The following is an 8,661-nucleotide window of genomic DNA, read 5'->3' as shown; positions in this document are numbered from 1 at the left end:
ACATTCAGCTAGTTTTAAATTATAGTATCTGCACTAATGCCTACATATTTTGTGTTTTCCATAGAATATACCTTTCAACCCAGTATTCAGGACAAAGCTCTTCTAGGAAATCCCAGACGGCTGATTCTGTTGCTTGGACGTAGCGCCAGATGAAAAACTATACCTTCTGGGATTTCCTTATCTGGATGACTGACCATGCATCAAGACACACGACAAACATTGCAGTGTGTAAAGTGAATTACCTGCTTCAAATTAAATGCTTACTATGCTTATAAAGCTGGTATGATGTCTTTACATTGGGATAACCATTAGATAATTTTCTTCACTAGCTATTATTGCACTGTTGCAATACAGTAACTTTGAATATTGAATGAAAATTGTTATGTAAAAATCTTTTAAAGACAGCGTGAACGCCATGTTTGGCCTGTAATACAAAACGGTAAAGACTTACCGAAGAGGCTTTTATCTTACACGGCTAAACTGGCCATAGCAGTGTGTGTTTTTCCTGGTTTTAACTGTCCATGTCCTGACTTAACTGCAGTGAGAGGTATTCCCATAACCCTGAACTTTGAGCTAGTAAAGGTTTCGTTTTAACATTGCTAGTCAAAGAAAGTAAACCCAACCTAGGAGTCGGTTACTGTGCCAAAATACATTCTCAAAGATTTTCTTTTTTAAGATCATAATTGATTATCAAGCCATTATTATAATCTACAGACAATAGAATTAAAAGGCAGTTTTTATAGTAATATGAAAAAAATTCAGGGTTTCGAGAAGGCACATTTTTAAATGCGGATATGTTTTATGAACGACAGCGGTCTAGCTCAGTTGTTAAGAGCCCCTCCCATTTCCAAGCACCGAAAGAATAAGTGAAGCAGCTGTCTCTGATTCTCCACCTGATTTACCAATAACTGACATGCAGAGCATGTTTCCACAACTGTTCTGCTCTGTTGGGCTGGGGTTTCATACACTTGATCTGATGTCAGGAAAACACAAGGGTCAGTGTTTATTGCAGGCATCAGAAAAAAAGGAACAGTTCTTTTCAGATTTCCTCTGTTGGGTGGCTGATTCCAAACTTCAATCTTGTCTTCCTCAACACTTCCTCCTCATTTCTACAGCCATTCTGCTGTGTAATATCTTGCCTTATTCCCTGTGATGATTTCTGGACTTTTGTTTGTCCTCATTTTGGCCTGCACCTTCAACCTAATAAAAGGTTTGCTTTTTGTTATTCTAGTCTGCCAAGACTTCTGCATCTTGGTTCTTTATTCTTCAACCCGTAATAGGAACACATCTCATTATTTCTTAAGTCCTATGTACAAAGAATGAGTATTAACATGGGACTTGATATATTTTAGAAACCCACGTTTACGTTTCATGTTGCACATGAGCAAAAAAGAGAAGTCATACTTACAGAAGCCAAACCAGTCAAACTTACTGGTTGCCAGTTATAAATCTATACCAAAACCACGACTGCCATATAGTTGTAAGTCCTTTTGAAATAGCTCATCATACCAACAGATTATGCTTTTTTTAATGAGTCTATATTACAGTGTAGCCACATATGTCTTTCTGAATTCATGCAAAAGAGATTTGCACAGGATTGGGATCACAAAAGACAACTAATTTTTACTAAAGATTCCCCAGGTAACACAAGTCCCCTGCAACAGAGACTAAATCAGTGCTCTGCGTTCAAACTACTGTGATGTTTCTCCTTTCAGCATTCTCCGATGGAGCTGTAACTGTGTCAGCCCTGAAACTGTGTGGAGAAAAAAAAAACCTGTCCCATAAGAATCAGATCAGACAATGGTTAAACTGTTCTTAAAGCCTAGTCTGAATTATTAGGCTTTCACAGCATCATTTGGACTGGCTTAGTGTTACCAGGGGACATCATGAGATTTAGAAATGACTCCCAGGTCTGTCTTTTTGTGCAGGGGCTAAGCATTGTCTGAGTTTTACTCATATTTACTGACATTAAACCGGGGTATGATGACAAATATTGATTGGAAAATGTCTAGTCACTCACTATAGACCTAATGTTACTATAAATAGGCATTTACAGAACAAATGCTGAGACAGCAAAGTGTTGATTTCCTCATGCTGTTTTTTAGTGAACGAGTCTCAGGGCTGCTTATCAAAATGAGACACGCAAAGTTTCCAAATGACCTTTAATCGCAGAGGTGCCACAGTTGACTAATACTGTACTAATACAGGACTTCTCAATTGTTATATGTAATTTGCAGTGAAAATGTTCATAGATTTACAGACACACTCTGCAAATATTGCATTGCTTGGTGTCTTTGGGTAATACTAGTCCTATGCACATAAGGCTTTCTGTTCATTCTTTTTTTTCCTTTAAATGTCTTTAAATGTCTTTTTCAAATATTAAGCACCCTTGTTCCTTAATTAGCCAGGTGGCATTTGAAATCCTTTCTTCCGTGTTTTGTTTAGTGTGTAGTAAAATATTTTTGGTATCCTGCATTTTTCAATTAGACAGTTTGAATGTACATTTGCATGATAGCTTAATACATTTAAATTATATTCCTTTGGCCTCGTGTGGGGAGGAAATGGGGACACAAAATCATGTTTTTCCCTCTGAACACATATGGTGGAAAAGGATTTATCATAGGCAAGACATGCAGGGTGCAAAAGGAACAGTTCCCCAGATGGGAGATTCAGAATTTACAGTACCTTTCCATTCAGAGAAGACCAGAGGGTAAATGTTCACATGGACTAGAATTATGGTCCTGCTCACTGGTGTTTGATAACATCCAGGCAGAGGTTAAGTTTATCCAGTATGTTGAGAGATAAAGATTCTGGTTTGCTTTTTCCATTTCTTCCAGCATATACCGAGTCCTTATCACAAAAGTGTGACATGGTGGAAAAACAGAAGAATAGTCCAAAGCTGCTGGAACAGTGCTGTAGAGGCAACATGGTGGTGAAACATGTTTCTCACTGTTAGACTCAGGTGATTTGGATTTATAGAGTGAAAAGATCACAGATGTTGTTATAATAATGTTGTGATCATGATTGATTATTTATTTACATTTTATTTAGTTGAAAAATCTGTCAAATAATGGAACAGGTTTAATATGTGAGTCTTTTCAATCAGGAGCTATACAGTAGCAACTTTAATGTGGTAATTGTAAGCATATATAAAACATCATTTTGTACAGTTTGTTACTATAATCTTGGCCAAGATAAACAATAGTGATGAGCACAGTTATTATCATTTAAATGTAAAAGAAATCATGTAATTTACATGTATTTGGATAGAAATAGAAAACCACTGATACCTTACAGAAATTGCCTGTAAAATACCAGCTGGGATACTCCTGACTCGAGTGAAAAACATTTTTGTAAATGTTAAATGCTGAAAATCTGTTCATCATCCTAAATGCTTTCAGAAATGCATAGGGAATCTGGCTAGAATTAAATTCTTCAATTAAAACCAAGAAATCATGAAAACCTAAGCCTCGTTTTTATGAAAATGTGCACAGAATGATGATGTGTTTATTAAGAAATCATTTCCAGGCATACTGTGGAAAAGTCGTGACTCACCCCTCATTTCTTTATATTTTCCTTCCAAGGAGCCAGACTTTTTCTTTTTGCTCTTTTTTTTAAAGTGTGCTTGAGAAACAGCTTTCAAGAATGTTTTCAAGGTTTTTTAAGGTTTTTCTTTGCACATTAAGTGCTTTTTATTCATTTTCCAGTCCAGTCTTTGTACCTGATCATTTTCAAGATAACATTTTAGTTGTTTGTTTTTGTATTTGTCTGTGTTTTTTGTCATGGTCTGCAAAAAAAGACAAAAATTGATAGAAATATGAACACAGAAAGGTGCTGCCAGCTTTTGGTACCATCTGAAAAGTTTCTGATTTGCAGCGACTTCATGTTTTTATGACAATGATCCAAAACACACTGCCAATGCAGTAAAAGCATACCTGGATAGAAAAAGCCACAGTAGAATATTATGAGTCATGGCTCCCTAGAGTATTATCCAAAGTCTGAGATCATCTTGACAGAAAACAAAACAAAATGCAGCCAACATCCAAAGAAGAGCTTTGAATGTCCTTTAAGAAGCCTGGAGAACTATTCCTGAAGACAACTTAAAGATATTACAAGAAATCTTTGCTAACAAAATTCAAGCTGTGTTGAAAAATAGAAGGTGGTTAGAACAAATATTCACTTTCACGCTTAGAACTTGAAAAACTAAAAAAGCTGTTTTAGCCTATATACTGTATTTCTGTACATGCTTGCAGAAGTTGTTAAATCTTTGCACATATTTCCTAATTTCATTTTTTGCAACCATAACCCTAACCCCAACTGCTCACAAACTAAAAGGAACTAACAGAAGCAAAACAAAAGGTCAAAGGTAACCAGTAATGGAGAAGCTGCAGAGGTGCTTTTATTCATTCTTGTCACATTTAGATTGAAAAGAAACTCAGGTTATACTATCAATTCATGAAACGCCCGTCTGTCAAATCTGTCTTATCTATGGTTTGCAAGAACAAAAATGTTTCATTTAATAGAAAAAAAATGTGATAGAAATGTGTGACTATAACTGTCTAACGAATCCTGGACAGGATATATCATCTATTTAATACCTAATTGTATAATGATTTCAAAGCTCTTTTTGTGCTACTGTCTGTTTTATGGGGTGCCATACGGGTGATTGTAGCTAAAATGACAAAAAGGAGATTTTAATTAAATAAGGCTTTCAGGAATCTAAGTTATACACATTTGTCTTATAGACACATTGTTACACAGCCAGTTCATGTGTTACATAATCCTTAATCGCGCATCAAACTGCAGGAAAAGGTGTATGTGAGTGAGACACTGAGATGAATCAACCTCCTAATGGGCAGCACAGCAATGTAGAGAGAATGATTTATACAGGTCTTTTTTTTCTATTTTGAGCTGTTTTCTTTTAGTTTACTCTTTGTAGAATCCTTGGACTTTGTAAAAGGAAATACACCATCTTTAGATGAAAAAGTTCTAACATACATAATAAACATCTTGATGCATGCTTAATCATCCAGGCAAGGAAATCCCTAAAGGCTGATTCTGCTCATTTTGACCTAGGGTTTTCAGTCTGAAGAAGTCACTTGGATGAGTGATAAAACGTTTCTCCCGCTGAAAATGCTACGTCCAGATGAACAGAATCAACCTTTTGGGATACATAATAAACAGGATGTAAGACCTCTGACATCCAGGTCATGGTAGTCTCGAGTGCAAGTACTCAAAATGATTTAGTCCTTAGCAAATCTTAAATATAGATAAATATACCCTCAGATTGATTAATGATCGATAATTACTTGATCATCACCACATCTGTAAAAAGCAGCTTGTTGGTGCCGACTCTTCAGTGTGTGTTAACACAGTGCCAACGAGGAAAGATATTGTTGCTGCCCATCAATTGACGAAGAGTTACAAGATCATTTCCAAACAATTTGAAGCTCATCATTCTACAGTGAGAAAGACTATTCCCAAGTGGAAAGCATTCAAGACAGCTGCCAATCTTCCCAGCAGTGGACATCCCAGAGAACTCACCCTAAAGTCAGACCATGCAATGCTCAAAGAAATCGCAATAAAGTCAAGAGCAAAATCTTACTCTACAGGCCTTAGTTAGCATTTTCAGTGTTAAAGGTCATGACAGTAGAGTTAAAAAAGGACTGAACAAGTAAGGCTTATTTGGAAGGCTTGCCTTGAGAAAAATAACATGGTAGCATAGCTTAGGTTTACAAGATTACATCTGAATAAACCACAGCACAATGTCTTTTGGACAGACAAAACTAGAGTGTACATAATGCACAGTGTCATGTTTGGTGATGAACTCGGTTTGCTTTCCAGCTACAGAACCTTGGCACCTCGCAGTCATTAATTTGACCATGAACTCCTCCGTATACCAAAGTATTCTAGAGTTAAATCTGAGGTTCTCACAGATGGATCTTGGCCAAAATTGTGTCAAGCAACAAGATAATGATCTCAAGTTCAGCAGCATAGCTGAAAAAAACAACAGAATTAAGTTTCGTAATGGCCTAGTTAAAGTTCAGGCCTCAACCTGACTGAAATACTGTGGCAGGACCTCAAGAGAGCTGTGCATAATTGAAGGCTCACAAATCTCAATTAACTGAAGCATCTTTTTAGGGGAGAATGAGATGGGTTAGAGCTAAAAGTGGTGCAAGCTATTGAATCATAGGGGTGTACTTAACTTTTCCGCACACTGCCTGTTCATTTTTGCTTATTTTTAATATATATTATATATATAATATGAGAAACTGAGGATGAAACAGGATATACTTTCTTTTCAACGTAACTTTAAACCAAAGAAAAATTTCAGCTATTACAAATATTCATTCTGCTATCAAGCAGAGGTGCATGTTTCCATGAAATTCCACCTTTAAAACAACTGGAGTGTAAGTAAAGAAAAGAGAATGAACAGTTTTCTCTAAAACAGCTTCTCTATCAGATGAGAGACATGTCTGAAACGCATCTCTCCAAATGTTTGCATAGTACTCCAGCTGCTGAATTTTAAACTTCAAACACCGTCATTAAATCTGTTGGCATCAAGGACACCTCTCAGTTGAAACAATTCTACACTCCTCTGCAGGCAAGTTGTTACTTCTCGGCAGGTGCCTGTTGCAACTGGAAGTGCATAAATCATAGAGCAGGAAGGCTGTCAGCCATGATGACACTCCTCATAAACACTGCTGACCGCTGGCCATGACATTGTACTTCTTCATCAGCGCTCGCCATCAGAGACGAGTGCTTAGGGCACCATCCACATACTTACTAGAAGGCAGCTCCAAAGTCTCTGCCTGATAGAAAACAGCTCTATACTCTGGAGTGCCAAGCTTTGAATTGTAGTGATGCTTCCTTGGCAAAATTTAAGCCCAAGTGCCCACGGCTTTGAGGTAGGAAAACAAAATTTGATTGCAGCGAGTTTACATCACACTGTAATGTGGCAAAGGCTTTTATCAACATATGGGCCTCCATGATTGGATGTTTGGTTCACATTAATATTTCTCTTAAGGCTGTTATATTAATAAATATGAAAGAAAAGCACAGTCTGTATGTAGTCAAACAGTTAATACAGGGTGACAAGAATTCAGCAAGACAGCAGCATTTCATTTAATGGTTTTCAGAGATGTTCTGCAACACTCCAAAGCGGAAGTTTGCATACATGCTCTGGGTTATTTTTCAAAAATCAACACAAAATGTTGAAAGCAATAAATATTTTTGTATCTGTTTGCTGGCATATAGTTCATAGTAAAGGATATTGCTGATCATATTTAAGTTTAACCATTTTTTAAACCCTCTTCCTAATTCAGTGATTTGATACACATACACATATAAATCCAGATTGTTGTGGTTATCCCCTAACTTAAATCTTTACAAACAACAGATAGGCGACAGGGCAAGAAAACCATATGCCAACAGACTTAATGCACCTTGGCATTGGGTCTCCAAGTCTGTGGAATTCAACATAAAAATGGAGACGAACACCAGAATTCCAATGAGAAGAGGTTTTATCTTAAATTGCATACCAAGTTGGCTAAAATAGCTGGTACCACCAAGGCAAACACTGGTGAGCCTCTCTGAAAGCCGGCCTCAGGTATGCCTTTATGCACACTTGACTAGGTGTGGTCAATGAGCAACAGCTGAACACTCTTGCACTCTCACTGCAAAGAGATTAGGGGCTGCAGAGGGGCGTAACTAGAGGCATTGAAAACCATTCCACTAGAAGTTTTTCTCTCATTTTCATGATGATGCGTGTTGTCTAAAATTTTAGCTCCACACCTTAACCCGTTTAGCTAGTTTGAGGTTGGGTCACTGTGAAGGCCACAGCATGTGATTTACACAATTTCACACTAATCAAGTATCCAAAGGTGGTTCCACAACAGGACTCTCTCCACATGTTTATGAACATTTTTTCTCACAATTTAGCAAATGCTGCATTCAATTTATATGCAGATGACACAGTTATCTATTGGTCATTGCCTTCATTAACACAAACCTTTAATCTCCTGCCAATTGATGTTGTTCCGCTGACTTTATCTATACACCTCATTAGTATACTATCTCAAATAGCTAATTATTTACATCTCACCTCCCTGGCAATGCAGTTAAACCTGAAAAGATTATATCATATAAGTATTTACCCATTATTGTTTCTCTTAACTTGAAATTACACCGTAAACAGCCTGCTTTGCTTTCAAGCTGAAACCTCTGAAAACCAAACATGCTGTTTCTACAGGCAATAAGGGAAATTGACTAGTACCTAAAGAGTGCATTGAAATTTATGAAAACCACATACTTATCAGTTCTCCTTGCACTGCTGCTAACCTATTTTTTTTTTTTTTATCAACCAATGGCATTTCATACATAATAATAAATACATAAATTAATGAGCTGGTATGGGAAAGTGAATATTAAGGGAAGGGAAATGAGTACTCTTGGAAAATGTTACTATCCTTGTCTTGAAATCAGTGTGAAATTAATGATTTTTAATATAGCGTGTCAACATTATGGTGATATAAACAGCTATAGCATTTAGCTAAAAGCATCATTTTAGAGTGTCCCTGAGAGCAGATATACAATATTTCTTAGTCATTCTTTTCACTTGCCTGTGTTTCATTTTGAAAAACAGACCAGAAGTCCTTATGT

Source organism: Neolamprologus brichardi, chromosome 4 (assembly GCF_056152115.1).
Source record: "Neolamprologus brichardi isolate AB-2024 chromosome 4, ASM5615211v1, whole genome shotgun sequence".
In the NCBI taxonomy this organism is placed as follows: Eukaryota; Metazoa; Chordata; class Actinopteri; order Cichliformes; family Cichlidae; genus Neolamprologus; species Neolamprologus brichardi.
This window is presented reverse-complemented; position numbering follows the sequence as displayed.